Source organism: Aotus nancymaae, unplaced genomic scaffold, assembly GCF_030222135.1.
Source record: "Aotus nancymaae isolate 86718 unplaced genomic scaffold, 86718_ANA_hifiasm-v0.15.2.pri h1tg000029l, whole genome shotgun sequence".
NCBI classification, from domain to species: Eukaryota; Metazoa; Chordata; class Mammalia; order Primates; family Aotidae; genus Aotus; species Aotus nancymaae.
This window is the reverse complement of record NW_026988442.1, coordinates 772,392-788,628: the sequence shown is the minus strand read 5'-3', so window position 1 is coordinate 788,628 and position 16,237 is coordinate 772,392.

Sequence of the window (16,237 nt, the reverse complement as noted above, 5' to 3'; positions counted from 1 at the left end):
AATCACATAGAAATTGCCGTATATTTCACTGGTTCACATGTTCCTGTCAAGTAGAAAGTAGGTGCAAGAAAGTCCTTTTAGCAATTAAAGAGTCAACAATATATGCAAAAAAAGTGGCCCAGGACAAAAAAAGAGAGGTTTTATAGATGTTTGCATTTCAGTAAAGCACAGGTGAGCATGTGCTGAGAGTTTGTGTTAGTTTGGAATCATTTTTATTCTGCGGATGACTTGAGAGTGACAACTTTGATAGATTTGTGCATGCCAATGGAGTATATAAAAATTCACTCTATGAATGAAAGGGGAGAATGGAAGACTTTTCATAGTCCATCTTAAGACTTTAATTGGCCAGGAACCCATCAATGTGCTAAGACATGCATGTTATCTTAGAATTAATAGAACAAGAATGCTACCACCTAAGAGACCTTCCTGGCAGAATAGGAAAAACTTCTGATTGCCCCTAAGTTCTCTGTTTAAGTGTACTTTAGAACTCCTACTAAACTTAAATTTGCTCCCACATACTAAGAGGGTACATATTTGTGTACATGATATAACCCAATTAAAAGTGAGGGGCTTGTGGAAGAATACACAGTACTGATACTTATTGAACACCTATTAAACTCCATTTGAATATATTGTTTAGATTTTTCAAAGATTTGCAATGAAAGTGTTATAATACTGATCTTGCAAAAGAGGACAATTACATTTCATCTGATTCTGGTCAAAGGTGAATTAAAAAGAGCCTTTTCTATGAGAAGATTCATCTGACCTGCTGTCTCCTAAACTCCTAACATTGTTCAATGACAAGTAGCTTGCAGGAAAGTGACCTCTTTTCAAAAGGCTTTTTTTCCTCATCCAGGTGAACCCTGGTAATATTCTGAGTGTAGAAAATAAAACAACAAAAAGAGCTGAGCCATTCAGTTTCTCTTCCAAATCAATTCCTGCTTGCTAGGGCTTGAATGGAAACATGCTTATTTTTTCTCCATCATTGAATGAAGCTATTTGTTAAGATGTGTTTATTAGAGTTACATAAGAGCTCTTGCCCAAAGAACTCACACTCCACTGAAGGGAGAACAATCTTTGTGATCTCTGGCTCTTTCATTTTAACATTACAGTGAAAGGTTCATCAACACGTCTACTTTTTAATTTCCACAGATGAAGAACCAACAGCATAGAAAGAGGTTTTTAAAAATCATATACTCTATTTTTTCTTCAAATCACAGGTCTATGTCAAGGTATATTCTTCACAAACTTAAGGATAATTATCTAATACAAATAGTGAGGGCCAGGCATAGTAGCTCACAACTGTAATCCCAGCACTTTGGGACACTGATGCAGGAAGATCACTTGAGCCCAGGAGTTCAAGATGAACATGGGCAACATAGTGAGAACCCCAGCTCTGCAAAAAATAAGAAATTAGCCCAGCGTAGTGGCATGTTTCTGTGATCACAGCTATTTGGGGGGCTTCAGGGGGAGGATGGTATGAGCCTGGGAGGTCCAGGTTGCAGTGAGCCAAGATGATGCCACTGCACTCCAGCCTGGGTGACAGAGCAAGACCCTGTCTCAGATAAATAAATAAATACATAAATACATAAACAAAAGTGTGCATGACTCAAACATTTATTTTACTAATAAAGAAAACAGTAAGCTGGTAAAAGTGGTTAAAAGAGATTTTGAGAGACTAAACATACATATAGGCACTAAAACAATTCTGGGATAAAAATGCTAGAAATATGGGACTACGTGAAAAGACCTAATCTATGTTTGATAGGTGTACCTGAATGTGACGAAGAGAATGAATCCAAGGTGGAAAATACTCTTCAGGATATTATCCAGGAAAACTTCCCCAAACTAGCAAGGCAGGCCAATATTCAAGTCCAGGAAATACAGAGAACACCACAAAGATATTCCTCAAGAAGAGCAACCCCAAGGCATTAACCCTGGTTAATGTTCCATAGGCAAAAAGGCTGAAACTTTTGCAGTTATCTTTTTTTTTTCACAAGTCAAATCTTGTACAGGTATTTTTGAGACTGGTCCATAGTCAATAGCAAATAATAACTCAAACAGAGGATAGCAAAGCTTTTCCATAAAAAGCCAGAGAGTAAAAATATCTAAGACTTGGTGGGCTGTGTAGTCTCTATTGCAGCCACTCAGATTTACCAATGCAGCACAAAAGTAGCCATAGAAAATACATAAACCAATGAATGTGGCTATGTTCCAATAAAATTCTGTTTACAAAACATGCTAAAGGTCAGATTTGGCTAATATGTCATAGTTTGCCAAAACCCACCTTAGAACATTAAATAATTTTGGGTGGGTCTATCAGACAATGTTCAGGTGGTATTTTGAAAAGTTACATTGACTATTTGCATTATATCTTAGTATTGAATCATTTTTCTCAGATCATGTTAGTTCATGAGACCTTATCCAAGCTACTCATACTTCAGTTTCCTCACTTGCTGACTAGAGATAATTTTTAGAGATCTTTGGAGTATTATAAGCATTCAGTGGGTTAGTATTCAAAAAATATTTATTCTTTCCAACTTTCATTTTATTCTTATTCTCATTCAAAAAGGTGAGAGATGATCTTATATTGTCTGTAACAAAATCTGCTTGAGAAAATAAGGCTGCTTGCCTAAGTTGGAGGCAGAGATCCACCGACTTAAACAGCAGGAGGTTCAAGGAGAAAAGAACAATTGCCCACATTCTTTTATCTTAGTGTAACAAAAGTCCTGCTGGGATGTACGATCTGGTCGGGGGCTTCTCCAGCACAGCCAAGACAAGCATGGCGTGAGCTATGTCTTTTTTTTTTTTTTTTTTTTAAATATGTCATATATTTTATTTATTTTTTTCTTTTCTTTTTTTTTTTTATTGCATTTTAGGTTTTGGGGTACATGTGAAAAACATGCAAGGTAGTTGCATAGGTGCATACGTGGCAGTGTGATTTGCTGCCTTCCTCCCCTTCACCCATATCTGGCATTTCTCCCCATGCTATCCCTCCCCAACTCCCCACCACCCCACTGTCCCCCCCACTCCCCCACAACAGACCCCCGTGTATAGTGCTCCCTTCCCTGTGTCCACGTGTTCTCCTTGTTCAACACCCGCCTATGAGTGAGAACATGTGGTGTTTGATTTTGTGTTCTTGTGTCAGTTTGCTGAGAATGATGGTTTCCAGGTTCATCCATGTCCCTACAAAGGACGCGAACTCCTCGTTTTTAATGGCTGCATAATATTCCATGGTGTATATGTGCCACATTTTTCCTGTCCATTCTATCATCGATGGGCATTTGGGTTGGTTCCAGGTCTTTGCTATTGTAAACTGTGCTGCTATGAACATTCGTGTGTATGTGTCCTTATACTAGAACGATTTATAATCCTCTGGATATATGCCCAGTAATCTATGTCTTTACTTCATTTGCCAGATGTGACTTGAACTATAAGAACATCTCTGGCGACTGAAAAGGCTCAGTGATTTTTACAAACAAGTGGCTGAGGCCACTAGCCCTCTTTATTTCCCCAACTATGTGATGTTCACTGGTCAGTGCCAAGCTTGAGCTGTAGGCATGCAAGGAAGAGGTCATGCTAATGGTGATAAAGAAGGCTGAACTGGTTTTTACCCCGGGAATATAATAAAACCCAATGAGCTTATTGGGAGAAAAAATATTTACTTAGGAAGATTTTATCACACAATGACCTCAGAGAAGAATTTAACTAGAAACACAATGCCTTAAATTAAATTCTCCAGAATATATCAGGAGTTGTATGTAGAAGGTTTACTAAGCTGTGCTTTTAGAAGGTGAACCTGTAAGGAAGTGAGGAGCAATATTGGGCAGACAGAAAAGCTGACCGCAGTGCAATTATGATAGGGGTCTAAGATGGCCCCACAGGGAGCTCAGGACTGGGATGGTCTTCTGAGTTGTCCCAATTGAGACAAGGGGGCCAGACTCCTGTATTTTTACATTAATCAGTCATGTCCACAGCCATTCCCTGGATGACGATATAATCTTGGAAGATATAGTTCCTTGAAGCTAAGATAAATTCCAATGAGGGAAGAAGCTCTAAGCCATCAGTATTCACTGTTTCCAGCACCTGGAGAATGGATATGTTACCCGTGAAGAGCATCTGCTATACCCAATTAGTGTAGAAAGAGCTTCACATTTGCTCAACTGCATTTCAACTGTGTAACTATTAATAAAAAGAAAGAGTACTTATTTATGCTTAGTGTTGGTGCTGATTACAGATTTCTCTGCTATGCTCATAGCAGGATCTATTAGTTATCTATGGCTGTATAACAAATTACCTGAAACTTAATGGCATAAGGCAACAAACACTTATTATCTCAGTTTCTCTGAGTCAGGAATCCAGGCTACAGGTTGAGCTGTGTGCCTCTCACTCAGGGTCTCATGAGGCTGCAATCAAGATGTCCGCCGGGGCTGCTGTCACCTCAAGGATTGACTGGAGAGGAGCTGCTTCCAAGCTCCCTCACGTGGGTGCTGGTAGGAGGTCTCAAGTCTTCACTGGCTGTTGCTGGGTAAGCAACAGTTACTTGCTTGCCATGCGACTCCATCCACAGGATTGCTCACAGCTTGAGAGCTACCTGCTGCCAGAGTTGGAATCTGAAGGAAGGAAGAAGGGAGGAAGGGAAGGAGACAGGAAGGAAGAAAGAGAGAGAAGAGAGAGAAAAGAAAGAGAGAGGAGAAAGACAGGGAGAGAGAGAGGAAGTAGAAACAGAAAGAGAGGAATAGAGAGAAAAAGAGAGAGAAGAGAGAGAGAAAGAGTGTGGGGAGAGAGAGACACCTGATAGAGAGACAGACAGAGAGAGAGAGAGAGAGAGAAACAGGGAAAACCTGAGCCCAAGACAGAAGCCAAAGTGTATTTATAACCTAATTGCATAATTGACAATTCATCAGGTCTGCTATCTTCTATTCATCAGAAGTGAGTTAATAATTCTAGCGCACACTCTAGGAGAGGAAACTTGTACAGAGCTTGGTGACAGTAAGTGAGGACCATTTGAGCCATCTTAGATGCTGCCTACCTCATAGAAGAATTAAAAACATTTTTGAAGAAAAATTAGTAAGACAATTCTGAAGCACAATCAGTTAAATAAACCTATTATTTTTTTAAAAAAATCACTGAAAGACACACTGAACTTGGGTTAGAATGATATCCAATGTGTAGACCCTCACTGAATTAAAACAAAGAAAGAAACTGCTACCTATCTGCATAAGTACAGAAATCGAAAACAAACCTGAAGAAATTTGATATTACTTGACATCCAAGTGCATGTTCAATGGATTCATCTCATTAACTGGGTATAGAACAAATAATTGGCTTATGAGGGATTTGGAAAGAAAACTAGTTCCTCACCACAGAATCTGAGAAGGCCTGTTACAACGATTTAACACCCTTGCCAGATGGGCCACAGTGGGGCAAAGGTGTAGGCTTAGGTTGTGGCAGAAGATCACTAGATAGAGAGTCAAGAGATTTGGTATTTGCTCTGCCTCTGATATTTCTTAAGAAGAACTGAATATCACCAAACCCACCTGGATTCGTTACCTAGACTGCAAAAAAAAATTGTGTTGATTACAAGGTTCCTTTGAAGTCTAAGGGATATTAATTTGTTAAGCAGTTCCTTCTATAATTAGACAAACTGATGTATTGATAATTTTCCCTGTGATTTCTATTTCCGAAGCTGCCATCTGCAGCAGTCTAGAATTCACTCAAATTCACTTATTTCTATAAAATCCTTTCTACCTCATCATGGCCTCTTAAATGGTTCTAGAGACAATTTGGTGGAGTCTGTACTGACCCCCAGAGTAGATGAGTGATGGCCATCTTCATAATAATAACATCAATAATCCTTATTCTCTAAAAATATAGTTTTAATAAAATTATAATTTTTAAAAATAAGCCATTTAAAATTATTTTTTACTCAATATTGCTTCACACATTTACTGTTTCAGTTTTTAGTTATGTTACTAAACTCCAGAATTAACTAAATTTTATTCAGTAGAGGTATTTAGAGCTCTTTTGTCATCCTCTTCCTCTCATTCCTTCTCAGAGCAAATGAAGATTGCTCTGGGAAGTGTTATGCCCTAAACATCTGCCAGCAAACACTCTTGGGTGATTGGTAGAGAAATCATCCTACAGGTCAATGTTCTTAAATGTGGATTTTTTGTGGTTAGCAGACTCTTCCACAGTCAATACATGCAGCATAGTCTAGGGAAATATAATTAGAATCATTCTAATAATAATGGCAGTGATTATCTTTTGATAAAATAGAATATGCCCAGTACTGTGCTAAGTATTTTCTGTGTATCACTTCATTCCTCCTAAAAAGTCACTTAATATCTCTGGAATAGGCAGTAGTATCTTCATTTTATAGATAAAGGAGCTGAGGCTTTGGAAGATAAATCAACTTGGCCCAAGGAGAGGTAATTAAGTAATTTCTGGAGCTAAGATTTAAACCCACTGTGGATGACTCCAACATAGAGTCCCAGTTTGAGCCTTAGCTATGCCTACTCTAGAATTCAGGCCTCCTGGCCAGGTCTGAGGAAGCAGCCATGATGGATCCATCTGCATGGGATATCCTAAAGGAAGAGATGATTATATAAAGTTTCACGCAAGAACAAGAGGCAGTGTCAGATGTCAGTATTTTAGACAACAGTCTGCCACCCATGAAGTCTGGTCCATTCTATTCAACCTGAGTATTGGTGTTGCACAGGGACTATGATTTTGCTAAGGCACCCAGAGCATGAGGTAGCTTTGTTCTGTGGTCTATGTAACCAAGAACACAGAGCCCTTTCTTCATGTGCATTACAGTGGAAGCATAGCACTGACGTAATTCCCTGAGCTGAGCTTTGGGAGAGCTACGTGTGGGGAAGAAAAGAAGCAAGAAAGGGCTTAGGTACCTGACTATGTGGGCATTGCTGGGATATAAGAAAGAATCTCCAGGAAACATGGAGCAGTGCTGGTGGATTGTGAAGGAGCAATGGAAAGAGTTGATTCCATCTCCTGCTTGAGAGCGTATGAGACTCTCCTTGAGGACCCCCAGAACTATCTGTGCAGAGTTTGGAAGAACTGGCAAGAGCTAAAGGAATGCATGTTTTATTAATATCCAGAATCTGGTTCTCAAAAAATAAGTTTCATGTCTATCAATGCCTTCCAAGATTGTACTAGGTTTTATTTTTAACTACTATATTTTGGTTCTTATGGAATAATATTAACTCCATTAACCATGCAAGTCTTTATTTGTATGATTAGACATGAAGTCTGTTATGGCTATTCTACCTTAATATAAATTACGTGATCTCAGCCATACATCTTACATTGGCCTCTCTTAAATCTATTTGGTTTTAGCGAGTTATTTCAATTTATGAAAGATATTTTGACTAATGATTCTACCAGAAAACATTTTAGTTCTCTCTTTCAGCTTTTATAGTTGATAAATCTAATAAATACACTTATCAATCTTTGTATTATTTCTTGATATAAAATACAAGAGACTTCAGTTTAGAGCCAAATATCATCAAGCCCAGATAACAGCAGCCAAACTTCAGCAAACCCATAGATTAGTGAGCGAGAAACATAATTTTTTTTTCTCACTAAAAAAGTCTTGTAATAGGCAAAGATCAATGTCAGAGACCTGACACACCCTCAGGGAGTTTCACTCAGGTTGTCATTGAACCTCTTCCCGTATATTGTGATTGCTCAACCCACTATACTTTCATGCACCTGTGATATCACCTGGCCCAGAGGTTTTTAAATCCTCCATAATTAAATTGTGCATAATGTTGTTAAATACTTTGCAGAAATCAAGATGCATTGCCTCTAGAAAGAACTCTCTTAAAAATACTAGATCTGTGTTTGTTTGGAATAACTCACTCTTTGCCAACTGAGTTTCTACGGCAGCATGGGTTGGGTTTATGTTTCAAATTTCAAACTCAAGACTTATCTAATATTTCTTTGCCAACATGGAGGCAGATGTTATGGAAGACACACTTTGGAAAGAGTGTGGATAATGCCTTTTAGGAACTTGCTTCCCTTAAGAGAAGTTGACATAGACACAAAAGTGTGAAACGTCCGAACGGTACAGATCCTGCGCTTTGGGAAGTAAGATGGTGGAGAGATCATCTTTTGCATGATTCATCAGAGGAACCTTCCTTTCAGAAGTTGTAATTAAGCTGTCTTTGGTTGTGTGTGTGTGTGTGTGCATGTGTGCATGCGTGCATGTGTTAGTTTGGGTTTTCCCAGAAGTAGACTCTGCAATAAAAAGTCAAACACCGGTAGAGAGGTGGAGAAGTGAGACATGGAAGGGAGAGCAGTCAATGAGGTGCAGATATGAAGTAAGTTACCAAATTGGGCAACTTAAGTCCTTATGGGAAGCCCTGGGAAGGATTGTGGAGCAAGCACTTTAGATGAATTCTCTACGAAGGATGAGAAAGCTGTGGTTTATATGCACTATCCTGACACATACAGGTTGAGGATGCTCCTGGGGGAGGAGGGTGTTAATTCTCTGGCACTTTCTGCTTGCCCATGCAAGGTCAGAATTGGCTTCCTCGGCCAGAGAAAGGCTGCAGACAAAGAGAGGCAAGTGCTGACACATTGGAAATTGAGCCAGTGAGTGTGAAATGGCAAAGATGAGGCAGAGCTCCATACAGAGTGTGTGCTTATGTGTGTGTTTGTGTGTGTGTATACATGAAAATGAAGATATCCAAAGGAGGAGAAGATCTTCCAAGCTGAGAGAACAAATTTATCAGGAGCAGAGTATACATGAAAGGATGTAAGAGAAATTAGGTGATAAGGATGCATTAAAATCCACATTGCCTAGATAACAAAATGCATCTAACATTCCATAATTTCACAATGGGATTAGGAATTGTGGGTATCTTCCTGGCAGAGCTGGCAAAATGCTGATTGTCTCTAATTAAAATGAAATAATGAAGCTAGGACTTGTGAGGCACATCAGGATTTCCCATCCACATCTTCAACCTGTGCTGAATGCTGCCTGTCAATGTGGCAAGAAAGAATGCCCAGTGCACTGGAAGGCATTCTGTTTTCCTCTTAAACTCATCAGGAAAGGTAGGAGTACTCTAGGTAAAGAAGGCAACCTGGTTATATTTCCTTAAAAATGGATATCTAATGCCTTCTGGTACTCGTACCTTTTTCTTAACTGCTACAGTATGCTCTAGAATCTAGAGTTTAGAAAATAAAGTCTAGATCCAAGAACCTGTTTGTTGTTTGATAGCAGTTAAAAAGCATTGCCCTCCTAAGACATGACACAGTGTTAAAAGTCCTTTCCTACTTAGAGAATATTTGTATTATTTTTTTCACAATTAAAATTCCACACATTTATGTATCTTTCAAAATGTTATTCAGAACTAGAACTTTTTCTATATGAAAACCAGAATTTAAAATTCACTGATAAAACATAGATTCTGATTGTATTCCTCTGAAAGTGCTTTCATATTAAGCTTTTGGTTTTGAATGATCCATAATGTATAGCAAATTAGGTGGTTATCTGACAGAATTGGAGCTTAGGATGCCACAAGTCTGGAGTGATGCAGTGATCCAGGAAATGTCCCTCGGGAACAGAAGGTAGTGGTAGAACACCAACTAATAATGTTTTTTTTAATCTGGTATCTTCTGAAAGAAAAAAAGCACTACTTCTGTCATCTTCAAGACAACACTAATAGCCTTAGAGCTGTTGATTCTTGAGGCAGTAAAACACATTTTTTTTTTCCTTCAACACACACAATCATCTTGTCTATGGTTCTTCTGAGACATCTCAACTTTAACATCATCTTTTCTCCATAGTATTTGCAGATCACCCTCTATGGGCAGTAGATTGTTCTCTCTAAATATAAATCTCATCACATTACAACCATCACTCACCTTAAGATCTTCACCCCCCTTTTAGAAAAATTACCTACATTCTATATTAATAAATAGTGTTGTTCTTAAAATAATTTATTTTTTAAAATCCAGATTCAAATTAGGAAGATGTGTAATATAGAGACTTTTTTTATATTAAACTTATTGAATTTAAAGGACTGCACATTATTCTGGGGTTATAATTTTTGTTTTAAAATTTGCAAGAATACTCTCTTTATTAAGATTGTGTATCTGGAAAGGATTTATCAGGTGCAGAAATAAACAAACCCCCAAATCTCAAAGGCTTAACATAAAAGTTGATCTCTCATTCACTCAAAGACTGCTGCTGGTCAAGAGGCCAGCAGGAATCATTTTTCCAAGCAGTGATGCCAGATTTTAGACTACTCGCTTACCCACTGTAGCAATGCCACCTGAAATACGTGGCCCTCAAGGGTCACACTGAAGAGAGCTGGAAAATACACTGGAACTTGTCTCTGCCTTAGCACTAAAGTGACCCACATCCCAGACAATTGGCCACAGCAAGTCCTGTGACTTGAGAAAAAGTTAAGGAGTGAGAAGTATAGTTTTAAGTTGGTCCAGGAAGGCAGGGTTGAGATATAAACTATTTCACTGGGAATCTCTGCTACAGAGATTTGTTCCTTAATGCCATATTATGATAACAGAAAAAAATTAACACCCTGTGTGAGCACCCCACTCATTTGGGGATAATTTCTTGGTGCATAAAATGATAAAATTTGGGAACTACTGATGCATTCTGTAAAACATAGTCACAGCCAGAACCATCACATGGTTCTTCAAGCTCTGACCCGGCCAATATCTCCAGGTTTATCTATGGACACCCCCAGTATGAGTCATACTTCCTAGTTTGTGTCATTGCACTTCACTAACATATGCCCATGTTCCAGTCACACCCTACGCCTTGTTCTATTTCCCCTTTAAGATTCTTATTGAGCATCTCCTGGTGGGGAAGCCATGCCTGATACTTTTAGACACAGCCAATGTATTAATATCCCTCTGTAAACACTGATCCCACTTTAGATCTTTTTGTGTGTGTGGATGAGAAAATAACTTTATTTCATTTTGGCAAATGGGAAGATGTCCATACTCAGAATTTCTGAAATTGCTTCTTGTTGTTGGATACCTTGGTGACCTTGAGCATGTTGAAGCATACAGAATTGCTCAGAAGCTGGCCCTCATCCTCTGTGACAATATCGCTGATCTGCATGTCCCTGAGCCGGAGAACAGGTGCACAGGCATATTCTCATGGCACTTCTCAGTGCAATTATACTTGGAGAAGTAGTGCAGATAGTCTGGGCAGATGACAATGGTTCTCTACCTCTTCATTTTGCTCACTATGCCAGGCAGAATCCTCTCTCAGATGGAGATGTCACCAGGAAATGGAAATTTCTTTTCAGTCAAGGGGCCCTCAATGGCTTTTCTGGGTGTCTTGAAGCCCAGATCAATGTTCTTGTGTTACCGTGGGGGCTTCTCCTTTCCAGTGTCTCTCAGAAGGACCTTTCTTGTTTTGAAAGATGGTTAGCTACTTTTGATATCCTCACTCTGTCTTAATGTCAGCTATCTTCTTGACTTCCTGAATAGAAAGCCCGCTTTAGATCTTTGTTTTGTAGACACCCTTGAATCATCAAATAGGCCGTGAGTTCTTTGAGTAAAGAGGCTGAGTTTTACTCATCTCCATAATTCCAGAATCCACCAAACTGAAGGACTTAGTGCTTGGTAAACACTGAAGGAAAGCTAGGTTCTGTTGATCAAAACTGTCCTTGTTTTATATTTTAATCAGATTTTTTGAAAGGGTCTCAAAGAATGGCTAAACTCTACTAAGTATACTGTCCCTTGGCTTACGTAGCTTTTGAAAGTCATCAATACATCAGCTCTTACCTTAGTTCTTCCTCACTACCATCCTAGCCTATGAAACCAGTGAAGCCACATACCCCTAACATGAGGCCCTATTTTTCCCACAGCAATGAGATTTAAGAAATCACTCCGACTTCTCTGCCTGGTGGGGTTTGTGTTGATGCTGCAGTGTTGCAGTGAATAGGCTAATTGGGTCCTCTTTTCAGAAATTGTACAAAGCTGTGGTAAGTTTGACTTTCATTATAACCCAATGGCATGGTCAAGTAGCAGTTTTCAGCTTACTGACTGTAACATGAAGAGGACCACATTCATTTCCTTCAGTAAATGTTCACTAGGAATCTTTGCAAAGATGAAAAGGAAGACTGACACATAAGGAGAACTCCCTTGAGAAATGTTAATAGAACTTAACTCACTTGATTACATTGCCTACTCACTTTTTGCTAAGCTGCAGTATGGATGAGGCAAGGTCTTTACCCACTGGACTCATAATTGATTACATATATGCTGGAATTAGAAAGCAGATGAGCGAGCCAGCCTAAGGAATAAAGCTACAAGAGAAACGGTCCTCTAAGCGAGGGACCACAATTGAGGTGTGAACTCACAAGAGAAAATAAATCGTTGACTCATCTCCTCATGCTCCATAATAGCTACTGGCAAGCTGCTTATTAAATGAACCTTGATAACTCTGGAAAAATAGTCAAGTACCAAGTAAGACGATTTGTGATTCTTGGCATGGTTTGTATTATTGGCTCCCTGGGCCTGGGACAGTATTGAAAGGGGAAGTATCTATAAACAGAATGAATAATGTGCAGCCATAATATATTCTTTATTTTTACATCAAATGTTTGGAATGTTGGCACTATTAAACTCATTTAATTTTGATTCCCTTTTGAACCTGTGATGTTATAATGCAAGCCCCCCAAATGAGCCATATTCCTAGTGATGAAAATTGGGTGCTGGTGTCATAATTATACCAATGTTGGTTTTGATAAGTCTCTTTTAATTAACAGAATCTTTGAAGTTTGCTGGCAATTTTTTTATTTTATGAAAAGGCCAATAATAATAACAGAAATACTCATTTAAAATTGTCCACCTAGTCTACTTCTTAAAGCTTTTCATCTTTGGATTGATTTGCACATCACGACCAATTATGGAGGTGGGAAGATACTAACCCATTTTGCAGATAAGGCAATTGAAACTGGGAGCTTTGGGGACTTGCCTAAGCAGGTGAGAATGACTCTCACACCAAGACTCCCGGAGACATCACTGCTCCTCGGTAATCACAGTTCAGTTCTCAGAACACAGGCTTTCCTTACCTTGCCACTATTGACACTTGGAGCCAGATAATTCTTGGTTGTGAGATCTGTTCTGTGTGTGGCAGGACGTTTAGCAACACCTTTTCTTTCCTACAAGGTGCCGGTAGCAATCTCCCCAGTATGTCTTCAAACAGTGCCTAAAATCTCCAGAAGAACAAAATCATCTCTGATTGATAACCACTTGCCGAGTGGAATCAGGTTCCATGACAAATGGCTTCTCCTGTTTACCTGGTTTACTCTTTCCTGTCTGTGTGCCAACAGGGGCCTCATTTTTTTTTTTTTTGACAAATTATAAAAAGCTACAGTGAATTTGCCTTGCACTATGGCCTGATAGCATAATCAATAGCAGTTTTTAACTACTGCTATTTAAAACCTACTGGCTGCACAGCAAGAAGACAAAGTATGTGAGGACGGGAGCCACATTTTTTTTCCTTTAATAAATCTTTGTTCAGTGAATGAAAAAGTGGATTGCTGCTGCTACCCATGGGCCAAGCAGGTTACAGACTTTACACATTATACAGTTTCATTCTCCAACCACCTATGCATTACAACATATTAAAAGATCTGTTTCTGAAAGGCAGAGCAAACAGGATTTTTAGGGCAGTGAAAAGATACCCATAATCAGTAATCTATCACCAAACCTTCATAGGAAGTCACATGGCCAAGGAGAAATATGGTTTGTGGAGTTCCAGGTCCAGCATCAAAGGAGAGCATGAAAAGGTGGCTTTCCAGCTCAGAGACAATTGCTTAATATTGGGCACAATCTCTTGTACTTTCTTCCAGAGCATATGGGTATTTTATTTTCTTACGTGTGTATGTTTGTTTTAATGTCACACGATTCCCTCTTTGTCTTTTGCTGGTATTTTGAAGAATTTCTGTATCAACCCAAATCTATTTCTTTGTTGCAGTTTATTCCATCATCTGGATAAACAGCTCTGTAAGTGAGCACTCAGCAACTGCTGCTTCTCCTTCTCCTCCTTCCCCTTCTCTTCCTTTTTTTTTTTTTCACTCTCTTGCTCTCTCCTTCTCCTTCTCTTCCTCCATTATCATGCTTTTGTATATATGAAAGTATATCTAAAAAAATCTAGAGCAATTTGGTGGGACTAAGAGCATATGTTTTAATTTCCTTTTATTATTATTATTATTATACTTTAAGTTCTGGGGTACATGTGCAGAACGTGCAGGTTTGTTACATAGGTATACACTTGCCATGGTGGTTTGCTGCACCATCCCCTCTTCATCTACTTTAGGTATTTCTCCTAATGTTAGCCCTCCCCAATGCCCCCACCCACTGCTATCCCTCCCCAACCCCCCACCCCTCGACAGGCCCTGGTGTGTGATGTTCCCCTCCCTGGGTCCATGTGTTATCATTGTTCAACACCCACTCATGAGTGAGAATATGCAGTGCGTGTTTGGTTTTCTGTGCTTGTGTCAGTTTGCTGAGAATGAATACCCAAAGGATTATAAAATATTCAACTATAAAGACACATGCACATGTTTTAATTTTCAAAGACACTGCCAAATTGCCCTTCAAAGATATTATAGCTATTTATTTTTACCTTTAATGTTTAAATGTTTTTTATTACCATCTAACCAACATGGTATAAATATATACTTAAAATATTTTCTTCATTCTTAAGGTAGGAAATTATGTCATATTGTTATTTTATTTTGGATTTTAAAATTTTGTATAAGATTCAACATTGATTCATTTATTGTAAATCTTTGGATTCTTTTTCTTGTTTAAGTCCTTACTTACTTTTACTTATTGATTTATAAAACATTTTTACAAATTGAGGGCCTTTGTAATATGCATTACAAATATCTCCCTTGCTTATTATCACCTGTCTTCTGACTTTGATCTTTAGATATAATTTTTTTTTTTGATTAGTGACATAGTTTGGGCATCCCCTCCAACTCTCATGTTGATTGGTAATTTCCAGTGTTGGAGGCGGGGCCTGGTAGGAGGTGATGAGATCATGGAAGTGTATTTCACATGAATGGTTTAGTACCATACCCTTGGTGCTGTCCTGTGACAGTGAGTGAATTCTCATGAGATCTGATTGTTTAAAAATGTAAGAAACACCTAATGTAGATGACGGGGTGATGGATGCAGCAAACCACCATGAAACATGTATAACTATGAAACAAACTTGTACGTTCTGCGCATGTACCCCAGAACTTAAAGTATTAAAAATAATAGTGTATGGGATCTTCTCCTTGCTCTCTCTTGTTCCTGCTCTCACCAAGTAATATGCCTGCTCCCATTTTGCCTTCTGCCGTGAGTAAAAGCTCCCTGAAGCCTCCTCAGATGCAGAGCAGATGCCAGAACCATGCTTCCTACACATCTTTTCTTTATAAATTACCCAGTCTCAGGTATTTCTTTATAGCAATGCAAAAACAACCTAAAACAATTAGAAAGTTTTACACATTTCTCACTACAAATTATATTACACATTACCAAGGTTCTTTTCTAGAACTTTATTATTAATTACATTAAAGAGTAATTTAATGTGCAATTTATATTGAGATAAAGAATAAGATCCAACTTTAAATTATTTTAAGAAGACAAACCAGGTTTTTCTTAAACGATACAACATTACTGATTTCAAATGCTGCCTTTGATGTATGTTCAAATTCTGTGTGCATTTTGCATAATTTCTGAACTCTATTATATTCTATTGATCAGAACATCTTATTTCCAGGATGTCAGTTAAAAAAATGAATGAGTTACTATGGGCTTTTTTAAAATGCCCATTTGTATCCAAAACCAAATGTAAATTTTAGGAGTACATGAGAGTTGCCTACAAGGAACTTTTTAAAAGTGATCTTTTAAAATTTAACTTCAATAGAAATCTATTGATTTTTCTTAAAGAACTTTCACTTACTGCTTTGAAGTTTTCTCTTTGTGTATGACGTTGTCTCTGTCTAGTGGGGTTGTCAGACCATTTACATCATCTTCATTTGTTCCTTTAAGAAATATATATTTTTTTGAGCTACTGCTATATATAGGACATTGTTCTAAATGCTAAGGATACAGCAGTGAACAATTCAGAATAGGTCTGTGCAGTGATCTTGTAGTGGGTGGAGACAGACCCTGATTTTTTTAAATAACAGGATTCATGTGTATCAAGGGCCATGATATAAATAATCAGAGC